Source organism: Marmota flaviventris, chromosome 10 (assembly GCF_047511675.1).
Source record: "Marmota flaviventris isolate mMarFla1 chromosome 10, mMarFla1.hap1, whole genome shotgun sequence".
In the NCBI taxonomy this organism is placed as follows: domain Eukaryota; kingdom Metazoa; phylum Chordata; class Mammalia; order Rodentia; family Sciuridae; genus Marmota; species Marmota flaviventris.
In genome coordinates this window covers 20,280,859-20,296,438 of record NC_092507.1, presented here as the reverse complement: position 1 = coordinate 20,296,438, position 15,580 = coordinate 20,280,859, and the positions used below count along the sequence as shown (strand labels likewise).

Sequence of the window (15,580 nt, the reverse complement as noted above, 5' to 3'; positions counted from 1 at the left end):
TGTTTCTCCAAGGGTCAAGTATCCTGAGATTTAGATCTGATGTTTCTAAGAAAGAAAAGACACAAAAATACCCCCAAAATGATCAAAGGGAATAGTTAAGGTTAAAGGAATCATTTTCTTGAAGAGCAACCTGTTCCAGAATATAACCACACTGGTCCTACTTTGGGACAACAGATCTGTCACAGAATTGGTCAAGATGTGGTAATTGGCAGTGGGATGGACTGAGTGGTGTCTGAGACCCTTGATCTTTACCTCTGCTGCCCCAAAGCCTCCTGGGAGTTTGTTTCTCTTCTTGGAGGTGGAATAACAGGGCTACTGGAAAGACCTATCCCTCCTCTGAAGAAGTGATTCAAGGCCAGGGTGACTCAGGGTCCTGAAGTAATGTCAGCGGAAACTTACTACACCTTCTCTGTTAGACCCCAGCTGCCCTGGTGCCTGAAGGTAGCGTAGGGCAACACATAGGAGCCAGGAGTCCTGAGGGAGAACCAACCAATCTCAGATTGGCTATGAACTCCCTCCAGGGCCTTGACCAAGCTTTTGCCCTTCTCTGGCCTCTGTTTCCCCATCTGTTGAAGGAAATTGACTTTAATAATCTCTTAGGTTCTTGTAGCTCTACATGGCAGACACAATAGACCAAACTTTTTTTTTTTTTTCCTCCCTTTTTTGGCAACATATTTTCTTTCCTAATGAAGCCAGGCCAAGATTAAAATGGCCTTCCATTCCCCATGCGTCTCATTGCAAGCAGCAGAGCTGCAGATCTGAAGCAGACCAGGGAGAAGCTGCTTAGGGTTTAAAATGTCAGACTCTTGATCCTTCTCACTGGAGGGGAGATGTCTCATGGACATGTGAAATAATCCAAAAACCGTTTCTCCCAGGCTCTGGGTGGGAAAATGAGCAGGTGTGGGGGGCTGGGATTTGGGCAGGTCACAGCTCAGTGAAATACATAATGGAACCACCCAGTGAGGCCTGAACACAGGAGGAACTGGGATGCCATCCAGCCCCACATTCTGGCCCCACTCCCCATCCAGGGCTGGGAGTTAACAGCACTGTCCTCAAACTGATGCATGCAGTTGTTCTTGAGACATCTGTGCAGCCAGGCATTGGGACAGCACACTGAACACCACAGATGAAGCACCTGGTCCTCAGGATGCTTCCAGTTTAGAGGGAAAGACATTAAGCGGGATGACACCGAGCACTGGATAGTTCAAGTGGTGGGAAGGACTGTGCAAGAGAAGGAAAGCTGTGGGCTGTGACAGCCTGTCACAGGCTGACCCTATCTTATAGCTGCTTCATGAAAGGATGAGGTGGTTAGACAGCTAGATGGAGAGCATTCTGGACAGAGGAAACAGCAGTGTGTACAGCCTGGAGGAGAAAGAGGCTCAGCTCTGAGGAATCAAGGGGAAGACAAATGAAGCCGAACAGGGAGGCGAGGCAGGCAGGGCCAGGTCTGCTGGCTCAGGGTGGTGTCTGTCTGTCTGTCTCTGTCTCTGTCTCTGTCTCTCTCTTTTTTTTTTTGGTACTGGGGATTGAACCCAGGGGCACTTAATCACTAAGCCACATCCCCATCCCTGGGCCCTTTTTATATTTTATTTAAAGATAGGGACTCACTAAGTTGCTTAGGACCTTGCTAAATTGCTGATGATGGCTTTGAACTCTCCATCCTCTTGCCTTAGCCTCCCAAGCTGCTGGGATTACAAGCATGCACCACTGTGCCTGGCTGGTCTCCCTTATTAAAGATGGTGCACAGGCTCCCCCATCGAGGGCAGCCCTCCATTGCCAGTTAAAGTCATGATGAGAATGAGGAAGGGTTTGGGATATAGGACCAGAGTAGTGAGGAAGGAGAATTAATAGATGGAGTCACATTGTCAACAGAAAGCCTAAGCTGAGAAGACAATGACACACTCATTCACCAATAGGCAGTGAGCAGCTTTGACACTGGCACTGGGGAAGCAGTCATTCCCCTTAGCTGTGCATCTTGAGCCCCTCTGTGCTCAGTCAGTGCCATGCGCTGGGGAGACAAAGCAGACATGGCCCCGTCCTTGGGTTCAGCAGCCACGCCAGCAAGCGAAAATAAGTACATTCACAAAGGCTGGGGCTGGAGATACAGCACATTTGGTAGAGTGCTTGCCTCACACACACAAGGCCCTGGATTCAATCCCCAACATCACCACACACACACAAAAAATACACAAAGAACCTTAGAACAGCTGGTAGGAAGTGGCAGGTGCCCGGGTGCAGGGAGGGATGAAGAGTGTGACCAGGCAGCTCAGTATTGGGTCAGAGGGTATTCCTCTGCTTACTTGGTGAGAAGAGACACATCTGTTCTGGACCGTTTGTGTAACATCACCCTGTGGATCCTTCACAGTAGCTTAGGAGTGCTCCCTGTCCCCATCAGAGAGTGCAAGAATAGATACAGCAGGATCCTTGCCCAAGGGCTCCATGGTTAGTGTGTGGTAGAGCCAAATTCAAACCATACTACTACCCCTCCAGAGCCTGGGGACTGAGCCCTGTGCCTGCCTCTTTCTGTCCCACGTCCCTGCTTCCCCATCTGATAAAGGGTGGGCCAGACTGGAGGAACCCTATTCTGCTTTCTGGGTCTGATATTTTAAATGGATTTTGAAGTCCTATGGAAGAAACTGCACTTGAGCTCGACCTTGAAAGATGGGCAAGATTTGGAGACAGGAAAGGGCAATGTAGGCAGTGAAAACTGCGCAAAGGGAGGTCACATCCCAGTGTGAGTTAGAAGATGAAAGGTCAGAGGAGAGAGTGGGGAATGTGGGGCACGACTTGGCTGAGAGCTGTGGCTGACAGGACAGAGCTGAGAGTGGGTCAAGGGAGGGGGGCCGTGGGCCTGTGCAAACATCTTCTTTGGCCCCCTAGATAGAAAACAGAGCCAGACAGACTGGCTCCACATTGGGACCCTGCGAGCTGAAGATCGGCCCTGCCAGACACTGGGGACTGGTGGCAGCAAAGGAAGGGCCTCCAAGGTGTTCAGGAATCCCAAGTCCCTCTCCCCTCCCTACTCCCTCTCAGGCCTGGAACTGAGGCCAAGAGAAATGTCACAGGTCCTCCAAGGTTACACCAGCTGGGGCCTGACCGGAGCAGGAGACAGTTTCCAAGGCCACCATCCAGCCGGGGTCAGCAGGCATGCCCAGGCCTGGGCCAGGCCCCGGCTGCTCTGGGCTTTGTTTCTCACTGTCATGAAACCTTGAGAGGTCACTTGATCTTGCCTCTGGCTCTGAGCAAGAAGCCTCACGACAGGGCTCAGCCAGTCCTGCCCTGCCTCTTCTGGGCTCCAGCTCTTCCCTTCCCACCCCCCACTCCCTGCTGCTCTCTGAGGCCATCCTCCCTCCCATCCTATCTCTTGCCTCTCCAGCCGCGCATTTAGGCCAGCCTTCTTGTTTTGAGCCCTTGTTTCCTGGAAATACCATCTCTTCGAGAACATACCCTCTTACACTCATCTCAGCCCCCCACATCCCAGAGCAGATCCCTGAAACTGGAGGGCAGTGCTGGGAGCCCACTGTGTTCACAGGAAGGTTCCATCCCTTACCAGCTCCGTGACCTGGTAAGTCACATCACTTCACCCAGTCCTGGCACACAGTAAGCACGAACTCAGTGGGTGGGAGATGGAGGGGTAAATACCTCCCCACAAACTGACTTCTGGGGCATCTGACCCAGTCTGCGTGGATCCCGTACCTCTGACCCTCAGGCCCACAGAGCCCGTCTCCAGCACCTGCTTCCCTCCTACAAAGGGTATTGTTTTCTGGCATGGGTTTGGGGCCTTTGGAGGGGGTTTTTTGAAATACTACCTGATTCTTTGCCTTAGCGACTGTACCTAGTCCTCCTGGGAAGAGAGGGGACACAGCAAGAAGGTAAACGCTACCCCAGAAGAGTGGAGACCAGACTTAAAAATGATCCGGGTCAGCTAGGAATCCTGTCTACACAGTTATCCACACCAGGCCTCTCTCGCAACACAAATAATCTGAAACTTCCTTGTAACTTTGTAATACAGTATGATTTCCCCCTGGCAGTTTTGCCTTTGTCATCATAACCTTTGCTGCCTAGTGTCCTGTGTTTGTGCTGGAAGGCAGGGGGCGTAGGTCAAGTCTGTGTTCAGCATGCGCCAACTAACAACCCGCTCTGAGCCAAGCATTGTATCTGGCTTGGAGGGTGCTGCTGAATGAGACTGGCAGAGCCCTGCCCTCATGGGGCTTGCAGCCTATAAACAGATTTATTAAAGGCCTACAGGGCAGCCAGGCATTGTGGCACATGCCTGTAATCTCTGCAACTCAGGAAGCTGAGACAGGAAGGTCACAAGGTAGAGGCCAGCCTCAGCAACTTAGCAAGACCCTATCAAAAAATAAAGGGCCAGGCATGGTGGTGCATGCCTATAATCCTAGCAGCTCAGGAGTCTGAAGTAGGAAGATCACTAGTTCAAAGCCAGACTCGGCAAAAGCAAGCCACTAAGCAAGTCAGTGAGACCCTGTCCCTAAATAAAATACAAAATAGGGCTAGGGATATGGCTCAGTAGTTGAGTGCTCCTGAGTTCAATCCCCAGTACCCCTCAAAATAAAAAGGGCTGGAAATGTAACTCAGTTAGAGCACTTGGCTAGCATACACAAAGCCCTGGGTTCAATCCCCAGCACCATTTAAGGAAAAAAAAATCTCCACCTGGGCATGGGCATCATTTTGCAGGGAAGGGACTAGAGCGCTCCCAGAACTTCACCAGGGATCACCCTCCTGAACTGTGTGAGCAGGGCAGGCAGCAAGAGCTTCTTAGAGGCAAGAAATGGGTCTTGACAAATTGGAGACTTCAGAGGCTGGAGCCCCACCTCAGCCATCTGGGCTTCTGACCCACCCCACCCCCACTGGATGAGTGGGGAGTCCATTCTCCCCATTATGGCTTCCAAAGTGCTTGTTCTTCAGCATTCCTAGATGCATGGTGTCTGGAGCCCCTAAAATATTTATTGGATGAATTGATTAAAGCACATCTGCTCCTGCAACTCCATCGCTTCACACCTTTTGATTGTATCCTTCGCTTTCCAGCTCCTTCCCCACAAAATACAGGCCCAGCTTCCTAGCATGGTATTCAAGGGATTCAAGCCTTCTTTCAGGGTATCCTGCCTCTTTTTCAGCCCTGGCCTCCCTCATGCGGCCTTCCTTTCTAGCCTGAGAATATCTACTCAGGAGCGGGAGCTATCTGAGGGGTCTTTCCAAACGTGCCCTGTGCCTTTGCAGTCCCCTGGCCTGGATTGCCCACTGTGGTCTCCCACCTGTCAGTTCCTATGGTTTCACCTCCTCCAAGAAGCATTCCAGAATCCTTCCCAGGCATAATCAATCTCACGCCCTTTATGCATCCATGACAGCCCTTCTGGGAATGTCCTCACCATACCACAACTCCTGTAGGCCAGTTACTCATCTCTGTGCAACGTCTTCCCCTCAGCCCAGTGTCTCATCATGCCTGGGACATTTCAGGTGTGTGTGTGAGTGTGCATGAACTTGAGCCAATACAAAGCATTTAGAAATGGGAGAGCTGTAAGAGGAAAGACTGAGATCTGGGGCATAGGTGTGGCACACATAGGTGTGTGATAGTGGGGCACAGTTCCCCACTGTCACCGGGAACTGCTCCCAAACATGGGTGGGAGAGGGATGTGCAAATAAACCAGTTCAAGCCATTGATGGGTTTTAAGAGGTCTCCAAGCTCACCCACTCCCCCAGGGTTAGGGAATCACCTGAGTCCACCTGGTCATTGAAGCAATGTAAGGTGGAACCAGGCAGGCCCTTGGACATCCCCAGGTGCTCTGTTCTTGTCTTTCGTGGGCCCCTGCTTCACTTGCATGTCCAGCACACATCACTGGTGACCCCTGTCTTTACATAGGACATCTCCACCTGGGATGGGGGAAAGACTGAGTGTGGCACGGGGTGTGAGCAACCCCTCCTCTCAGGATGGGTAAGAAACGGGAGGCTCTGGGAGATGAGAGGCGCACACATGATCACATAAGGTGGGTGGGTGACCATGAATATGAACCCATTTGGTACCATGAGCAAATATTTTAGGTCTCTGTCCAGCAGTAGGGGAAGCAGATCCCTAAGGAGAGTGACTGGCACTTCAGTGACACTTCAGTGGACTCCAGACCCACCCTACTTCATTGGTATTTCTGCTTCAAGCAGTATCCTCTCTACATTTATGTGTCTCACAGGCCTGGTAGCCTGAAAATGCTGGAGAAGTGGGTCAACCTCTGGGCAGCTGCAGTTTGCCTTGACTCCTTGTCTTTGGCATTATCTTAGCACCTAAAGATCTCTCCCATCTATCGCCTGTTTGATGCCCTTATTTTACAGAATAGGAAACTGAAGCCCAGAGAGGAAAGAGCCTTGCCCAAGGTCACACAGCAGATCAGTCTCAATTCTCATGCACTCTTATTGCCTTCTGCTGTACTGTCTTAACACTGAGATTTCCTTTTGGAGGTTAGAGACCAGAATGGAGGTTAGACTTTCACTCAGACCCTGGCAGTTAGTGGTTGTGAATACATGTTTGCTATTTGCTTAAATGAATGCACAAATGTGTGCCGGTTGTGTGGGGAGAGCAGCTTTCTCAGAACAACCTGATTTTATATGTCCTCTGCAGCACTTTGAATCTCTGCTCAGATGCCCTTCAGTGCCACCTATGCCCACCCCCACTGCCAGGCAGAAACCACTTAATACCCTGGCACCTCAGATGCTAAAACTGCTGGAGCATGAGAATGCAGTGGAACATGGCTCTGAGGTTCCTTATGGAGGCACTAAAAGGTTAAGTCTTACGAACAGTAGTTGGTGTCCTGGGGCCAGGTGCATGCTGGCATTGAGGGTACAGAGCTACCACACACAGGCCTCTGCCCTGGAGGAGCAGAGTAGGGAATGACAAGTGCGCTGGTAGCTATGGTAACGGGGTGGTCTAAGGAGGCGTCCTGGAGGTGTGCAAGAGCTGAGCTGGACGTTGACATGCTGACCAGCCTTAGATCAGTCATCACTCTGTCATTCAGTCCACTCACAATCGTGACCCCAGCATGTGCTGGGCACTGTGCTCAGCAGTGGGTTAAGAGCCCAGTCCCTCCTGCCAAATTGGGGCTAGACCCCCCTTTCTTCCTGAGCTCCCTAGGACTTCTCCCCTGCATGAGGATGGCCTGGTTTGGGCTCTGCTTTGCTCCCCCTGCTCCATGAACCTCTCAGAGGCCAGAGCCAGAGCTGTCTTGGTCTCTGCTTTGTCTCATGCCCAGTGCTGGGCTGCCTGGCACCTTAGCATTTGGTTCTGTTTTGTGGAGAGTTGAGCCTGGTGAGGTCTGGGTTCCACACAGCCACAGCATTCTCCCTTCATCCCCCACCAAGAGCCCCTGGGCTTTGATTCCTTCCCCACCCCCTTCCCCCACGTTCTGCCAGAGTCTCTGGCTGGCCAAGTCCTGAAAGCTGGGAGGGCGGTGGGAGGAGGTAGGTGAGCCGAGCTGGGCGGCTTAGCAGAGGGTGAGAAAGCCTCCTGCTGCCTGGCCACGGGAAGGTTCTGGCAGGAGCCGCCTGCTGGGCTGAGATCACCATGGAGACCTGGCTTGGAGAGGGTCACTGGCAGTGGCTAAGGGCTGGTGGGGGCAGGGGGTGCAGGGATTTGTGCAGAGACTCCCAGCCTGCCCTGGGCCCTTGTAGGGAGTGGGCATTGTTGGGGTTTGTCACCATGAGTGTGCTGAATGGTTTAAAGCAGCCCACCCTCAATCTCCCCTCACTTGTCACCCACAGAGATTCTTCAGCTTGGCAACTGTCCTTCAACTGCAGTAAGGCCAGCCTCTAGATGGAGATCCTTAGCTCTCTGCTGATTATGGTACCCAGATGCCATAGTTCAGTCCCCTAATCTCTGCAATTGGTCCTGCTTATCACCCTAACTGTGGAGAGCTGACATCCAACCCCATGGCACCCTACCCGCCCCAAGAGCGCTCTTCTGCCTGACACTCCAGTTGTCATACAGCTGTCCCCCTAGCATGCACACTGCTTGCCCCTGTGAATGCCCTGTCCTTCCTTTACTGCAGACCTGCTGGCTTCACAGCCTGTGGCCCTTTGCCCTCCCAGACCTCCACTTGGTACATGGCCTGATCACCAGGATTGGGTGCTGCCCCTCCTCTGCAGGAGCCCACCTGGTCCCTCTGGCCCTCAGGGGAGTCCTGGCAAGTCCAACCTCAGGACAAAAGTCGTCCTCGGGGCTGACTGCCCAGCAGACAGCTGCTGAGGCTGAGCAGAATGTCAATGTAGCCCTGTTGGAAAAGGAAGCCAAGAAAGTACAAGGGAGGCGAGGTTTCTGTCGCTGCCTGGCTCCTGCAGGCAGGCGTGGGGGAGGATGGGTGGCTCACAGAGGAGGCTTAGGAGGCAGTTTTAGCACCCCCAGCCCGCCCTCAATTCTGGAGGAAATAGTCACTGGGGGTGGGAGTTTCAGGGCTCTATGAGGCTGGCAGGCTAATGGCTGGAGCTGGAATGACGGAGCCTAGCCCTATCCTGGCCACTTGTCACTCACCCCAGCAAAACTGTGAATCCAGTGGGTCTGGTTAAGGAAGTTGGGGCCCCACAAACATGACTAGGAGTATCTGGGGAAAGGGGGTATGCCCATCTACTAGTGTCTGGCGGTTCTGGGGACTGAGAACTTGGTGGTTTCTGAACTTCAGAAAGGCAGTGTTCCCCCAAACACAGAGGGTATCATGTTGGGCAGTTTTGATCCCTTTGTGCAGACAACTCACCTCTAAGGAACAGAATGGCATGCACGGGGCTGGGAAGAGGTGCATTTACAAGAAATTGAAGCACCTGTTCACACCTGTGCTAGGTGAAGGCCCTCTTCCTATGTCTTTCCCTCAGCAGTCTAGGTTGGAGGAATGGCTAAACAAACTCATTGTGATATTAGGAAACAGAGGTTTGGAGAGCTCAGCTAGCTCCAGGAAAATAATAACAAGGAGTAATTAGTTCAATTTATTATGCACTTATATACTAGGTTTCCTCTGACCTAAAACCACTGAATCCTGCCAATAAACCTCTTGGGTAGCTCTAGTATCCCCTCTGTACTGATGACTAAACTGAGGCTCACAGAAATTCACTGTCTTGGGCTGGGGATGTACTTAGAGCATGGGAGACCCTGGGTTTGACATCCAGCAGAAACCAAAAAAAAAAAAAGCAAAGGAGTTCAACATCTTACCCAAGGTACTAGGACTATCAAATGATGGTGCTAGCATTTGAACTCAGCTGGTGTAACTCCAGAACCCAAGCTCTACTGCTTGGCACTCCAGCTTTTTATCCAGCACATCCTTCACCTCTTGGTATAGGGCTTGGGCATTTCTGTTTTAGAGATGAGGAAACTGAGCTCAAAGAAGGCCAGAAGCAGTGGCGGGGGGGCGGCTGGTTTTGAAGTCTCTAGGATAAGGAATAATGGTGTTAGCTTCTTCTACAATCTTGTTAAGAATTGAGTGGTCCTGCCTGTAATCCCAGCAGCTCGGGAAGCTGAGACAGGAGGATCTTGAGTTCAAAGCCAGCCTCAGCAATGGCGAGGTACTAAGCAACTCACTTGAGACCCTGTCTCTAATAAAATACAAAATTGGGCTGGGGATGTGGCTCAGTGGTTGAGTGCCCCTGAGGTCAATCCCCAGTACCAATAAAAAGAATTGGGTGGTCCCTCCAGGCTTAGTGGCACATGCCTATAATCCCAGCAACTCAGAAGGCTGAAGTGGAAGGATCACAAGTTTGAGGCCAGCCTTCACAATTTACATGCTGTCTCAAAAAATAAAAAGGGCAGGGGATGTAGCTCAGTGGTAGTGCACGCCTGGGTTCAATCCCCAGAACCAAAAAATAAATAAGAATCAAGTAGTCTCCCTCTTAGCCTCCCAGGTCTCAGAGTTCATTGTCTGTGTCTGCCACTGACTTCTGCCTCTTGTATTTTTTGCAGCTTTCAGAAAACCAACGCCAAGACCCCTCCCAGCGTCCACATCGTCCTCTGGCAGGAGCACCTGCCCCTCTGCCTCCCCGCCTCCCTGCACCCCCTACAGCCCCCCTCCCCCACCCCCAACCCATCTCTCCACGCAGAAGCCGAAGGTGAGCCCTTTCTGCACAAAACCAGCAATTGTAAATACTTTTTAAAAATGTACAAAACTTAAAAAACAAAACACAGTTTTAGAAAAAGACAAAAAAAAAAAAAGAGCGAGAGAGCGAGCGTGTGCAAGAGGTTGCGAGCGGGGCCTCCAGGTGTCCAGAGCCCCTGCAAGTATGCACTGAGAAATTTATCTACAGGTCGTTTGACAAAAATGAACAATATCCTATTTATTGTATATACTGTTTTATTATAAATCGTGGATTGTATATTGCATTCTGTAAACCTGCTGTGGTCCCGTGGTGTGCAAATTCGCATGGTGGGGGGGAGGGTGAAGAACCTCTTGCGGGAGCTTTTTTTTTTTTTTTTTTCTTTTTTTTTTCCTTTCTTTCTTATTTTTCACTCTTTTGGGTTTTCTCTTCTGTTGTTGTTGTTGTTTTCTGTTGGCAGGACACACCCAAAGATCCAAGTTTGTATTAAAAAGAAATGAAAAAAAGCAAAAAAAAAAAAAAAAAAAAAAACTAACCTTGTGTCTTGTGAAAAGGGGTGAAGGGGTGTGTGAGGGTGGATGGAGTGGAAGGGACACAGCTGGAATTTGTCACCAGCCACTGATTCCCCAGAGGAGCTGAGAGCTGACCCACCTACATATGTTCTCTACCTCTGAGTTCTCCCTTCTGCCTGAGACTTGGATCATTTTTGCACTTGGGCCCTCACATCCCACCCCAGGCCCTGGATCTCCCCTGTCTGCCTTTAGCTCTCCCATTCCACTCCTGCCCTAGGCCCTCCTGCCTCTGAGCTCTCTATTCTGCTTCCTAGGACTTCTTGGCCCCTGGTCTATGCAGTCTGCCCCAGGCTCAAGGATTCTGCCTCTTGGTCTTCATTTCACTTTGGTCCTGGGACTTCCCTGATTCTAAGACCCTCTGTTGTATCCCAACTCCCAGATCACCCTTTCTCTGGATCCTCTTTTATGTCCTCAAATCTGGATTCCACTCCCTGAAGAGCCCCCATTATGGTTCTTGGATCTCTCCTCCTTCAGCATTCCCTATTCCATCCTAGTCCCCAGGGCTCTGCCCCTAGACCCTTTATTTATCACACGTCTTCCTGGCCTTTAGGCCCCACAGTTCTGTAGTGGTCCAGGGACACCTATCTTTGAGGCACTCATTCCAAATCCAAGAAACCTTGCAAGACCCCTTCCCCTAGGACTTCAGTGTGCCCTGTTTGTGTATCTCCCTTTCACCCCAAGTCTTAGGTCTCCTCTGCCTTCAAGCCCCTCATTTTATCCCAGCTCACCCACATCTGCTGTGCAAAACACAAAACTATGAGCAGGACAGTCACTCCAGTGTTTCCCTACCTTCCTCTTTTCTTTTCCCACTGAACCCCAAATACCAAGTCTGTGTTTCCTTGCAGCTTTGGTAAGCTATGAAAAAAGAGAACTCCCAACTGTGGGCCTGTTTCTGCTGGGCCTAGAAGGGCTAAGCCATTTCCCACTCCCTGATACCAGAGAGCTCTGGACTATTCTCTTCCTATTGAAACCCTCTTTGGCCTCTTGGTCTTCAAGAGTTTTTCTCATGACCCATTTTGTTAAAGTTCTGCTGAGTGTGGCTTCTTGTCCCTCCTCAGTGAAGCTCAGGGAGACACCAAGAGGTGACCTGCCCTCCCTGACCCAACCAGCAAGTCCTAGGCCTTGGAGAGAGTTGGCTGAACCCTTGGTCTGAGGGGTAAAGACACCCCATTTTCTGGATATCCCTGTCTGGAAGAGGCTGGAGGACTCCGTCACAGGTCCTGAAAAATGCAGCCTCTGTGCTGAATGTAAAGGCTCATGGACCTGCCAAGATGAAGACATTGCCCTACCCTCCTGTGTGCAGAGGGAGAGACCATCACATTCAAGCTGACTGTCCCCTGTGCAGCTGGAAATCGGGGCAGGAAGCTGTAAGACCCTGGGAGGCTTCCCAGAGGAGGAAGCTTTTAAAGGCCTCACCTAGGGTACTAAGCAGAAAAATTAGAGAATTCCTGGAGGAGGAAAGAGCATGTGAAAAGGCCCAGAGGTGTGAGAGAGGGTGGCAGAAGGTAGAAGCCTAGTTAAGTCTGTTTGGAGTAGATACTGCATGTGTTCAGGGAGGGGAAAGAGCTTAGGAAAGGTCACTCTGGGGTTGGAAGGAGGCTGGGAGGATTAGGTGGGGGCATCAGAGAATCCAGTGGGGGGTGTGGCTGGCTAGGCCAACCTAAGAAAAGCCTGTTTGCAGCCCTAAGAATCACCTGCAATGAGAAGATGAGTGTGTTCAGAAGCTGCTGAGGAAGCAGGAGACACGGCAGGTAGGGCAGGCTGGGCAGACTTGGCTTCTAAGAGAATCAGGGTTCCCTGAGAAGGTGAGACCTGGTGTCTGACTGAGGGCTCAGAGGAGGGCGGTGGGGTTATTCAGTGGAAGGGATTGGGGCTCCACACAAGATGGGCCTCAAAAGGGGAGGAAGGGTAGTGAAGGGTCATGGGGCAGGAGCTCAGGAATTGGGGTAAGGAAGGGAGACCTGTGAAGGACTTGGGAGTTTAGAGGGGATCATAGCAAGGGTACTCCTTAACTTGAAGGACATGTTCACCACAAGAAGAGAATCAGACGGGGAGGCCTGGGGCTCCGTAAGAAAAGAAGAGAAAGGTCAGAGGGAGAATGGGAGATTGGGGCAGAGATGGTCTCAGTCTAGGGTCTAATGCTTAGTAAAGGGTGAGGAGGGATAAGATGTATGTTGGAGACCAGACCCCAGAGACCTTCCAGGGCCAAAGATCTAGTATTTGGGATATAAGATACTTTGTGCTCTTAGGCCCTGAGGTCCCTGAGGAAAGGGTAGCAAAGACCTTACCATGTGGGTGAAGCAGGGATAGGGTGGCTTATTTTGATTTGTTCTCTTTAGAGGTGGGGGCCCTACCACAGCCGGAATGCCACACAATCCCAGAAAGTATCAAGACGTGGCAACCAGGTACAGTGGGCATGCCTGGAATCCCAGCTACTTGGGAGTCTGAGGCAGGAAGATGACAAGCTCAAGGCCATCATGAACAATTTAGCAAGACTGTCTCAAAATAAATAAATAAAGCCCAGCAGGAGGCTGAGGCAGGAGAATCTCAAGTTGAAAGCCAGCCTCAGCAACTTAGCAAGGTCCTAAGCAACTTAGTGAGGCCCTGTCTTAAAATGAAAAATAAAAAGATATGGGGATGTAGTTCAGTGGTTAAATGTCTCTGGATTCAATCCTTAGTAACAAAAAATATAAAATCAAATAAATTTAAAAAATAAAAAGGACTGGGGATTGAGCGCAATAATAGAGTACTTGCTTAGTATGTGTGAAGCCCTGGGTTCAATCTCCAGTAGTAGGGAAAAAAGACGATGTGTCTCCAAGATATTTGGGTTTTGCCATCATTTATTAAATACTTCCATGAAGTACTTACTTTTCAAAATAATTTTTTTTTTGTGGTGCTGGGGATTGAACCCAGGGCCTTGTACATGCAAGGCAAGCACTCTCAAAATAATTCTTGAGGTAGAGAAAGATTCCTATTATTTACAGATGAGCAGACAAGTTCATAGACATGGAATAAGTGACTTGTCCCTAGAGTGATAGTCTACAGTCACATGGGAAATGGCAGAAGTAGGTGAGCCCAAAGATTGATTTCACACCTCTGCTTTTTCATAACAATTTAACGAAAAAAACTTTGGCTTAGAACTGGGGAGAAGCTCATGCTTTGCAGGTACAGGGCCCTGGAAAAGTTAAAAATAATAGAAATTCAGTAATAACAAAACAATATAGCACTTACTACATGCCAAGTGTTCTAAACACTTTATATGTTAATTAATTCATTAATTTGGTGTCTGGAACAATGAATGTCATGAGGCTTCATTGGAATGATTACTATCCCCATTTTACAGACAGGAAAGTCAAGTGGAAAGAGGTAATTTGCAAAAACCACTCAGTAAGTAAATGGTGACACCAGAGTTCAAATTAAGCAATGTTGCCAGGTTCGTAGCACAAGCCTCTAATGTCAGCTACTTGGGAAGCTGAGGCAAGAAGATGGCAAATTTGAGGCCAATTTCAGCAACTTAGAGAGATCCTGCCTCAAAATCAAAATAGAATTTTTTTAAAAAAGCTGGGGATGTAGCTCAGTGGTAGATCACCCCCAGGTTCAATTCCCCAGTGTGTGGAGGGGCAGGATGCAAACAGTCTGGTTCAGGAGTCAGAGCTTTGCTTCATTGTACTGTTAAAAGTGAGGACCTGGGCTGGGGTTGTGGCTCAGTGGGTAGCGTGCTTGCCTAGCATGCATGATGGTTCGATTCTCAGCACCACATACAAATAAAGGTCCATCAACAACTAAAAATTAAAAAGTGAGGACCTCGGAGCGCGGTGGCACACCCCTATAATCCCAGTAGCTCAGGAGGCTGAGGCAGAGTTCAAAGCCAGCCTCAGTAACAACAAGGCGCTAAGCAACTCAGTGAGACCCTGTCTCTAAATAAAATACAAAATACAGCTAAGGATGTGGCTCAGTGGCCAAGTGCCCCGAGTTCAATACCTGGTACCAAAAAAAAAAAAAAAAGTGAGGACCCAGGGATTGGCCAGTGTAACTCAGTGGTGGAGTATGTTCTAAAGCTCCTGTGTTTATCCTCAGCACCAAAAAGAAAAAATGATTAAACCCTGCTCTATACTCCTGTCTCTGGTAATAACCCCTGTATCAAGATTTTCTAGTCTGTTCACCTAGATCAGTGGTTCTTGACCCAGCCTATAAGGAGGAATCACCTGGCTGATTCCAAAGGAATCCTGATGCCCAAGTCCTACCCCAAGAGTTTTTTGATCTGGGATGGGGTCTGGGCATCAGGGGATGTTTAAAAGTTCCTCATATTGTTCTCATGTGCAGCCAAAGTGGAGAACCTCTGACCTAGGGATTGTGCTGAATGTCTTGCACACAAGCAACCCCTGTGTAACACATTGATATTTAATGTGTGGTTCTAGGTATGCCTATGATGCCTTCCTGTTTGGACACTGTGGATCCATAGTGTTTTTCACCAAGTACCTGTGAAGCTACTGTGGGCTGAGTGACTGCTGGAGATACAGTGTGAACATTCATTCAACAGATATTTCTTAGCACCTGCAAGTTTCCAGACACTGGTTCAGGCAATTGGGTGGGAATACAACAGTGAACAAGTCAAATGGCATCTGCCTTTGAGTGTACAGTCTGATGGACCTGACATACTGGTGGTGTCTTTCCCTGTGAGGGGCAGCCATGTGGACCCCCTTAATGGTTGCTGAAGGTTGAGCAGCTGACTGGCAGAGCTTAGGGGAGACTTACCTGTATGGCTGTGGACATGTTAGGTCTTCTGGCCCTATGTGTAGATGTGATAAACAGGAAGGCCCAGGGCATGTTTCTGGGTTTAAATTAGTGTGACTATGTGGCATGTGTGGATGTGTAAAGGTGTACATGACACAGACCTGTGAAAATATGAACAACAATGGGGGAAGAGGGCTGTGTGC

At 49.9% G+C, this 15,580-nt stretch overlaps 1 protein-coding gene across 3 annotated transcripts in view; it reads left to right on the top strand.

Moving 5' to 3' along the window:
- Ahdc1 (AT-hook DNA binding motif containing 1) overlaps positions 1–10,611 on the top strand; it is a 66,472-nt gene extending 55,861 nt beyond the window's left edge. For all 3 annotated transcript variants that reach the window (XM_071617519.1, XM_027937313.2, XM_027937314.2), the window contains exon 7: positions 9,941–10,611. The gene's annotated coding sequence lies outside the window, so the exon portion shown is untranslated. The remainder of the gene's footprint in view (positions 1–9,940) is intronic.
- Positions 10,612–15,580: the final 4,969 nt, after the last annotated feature.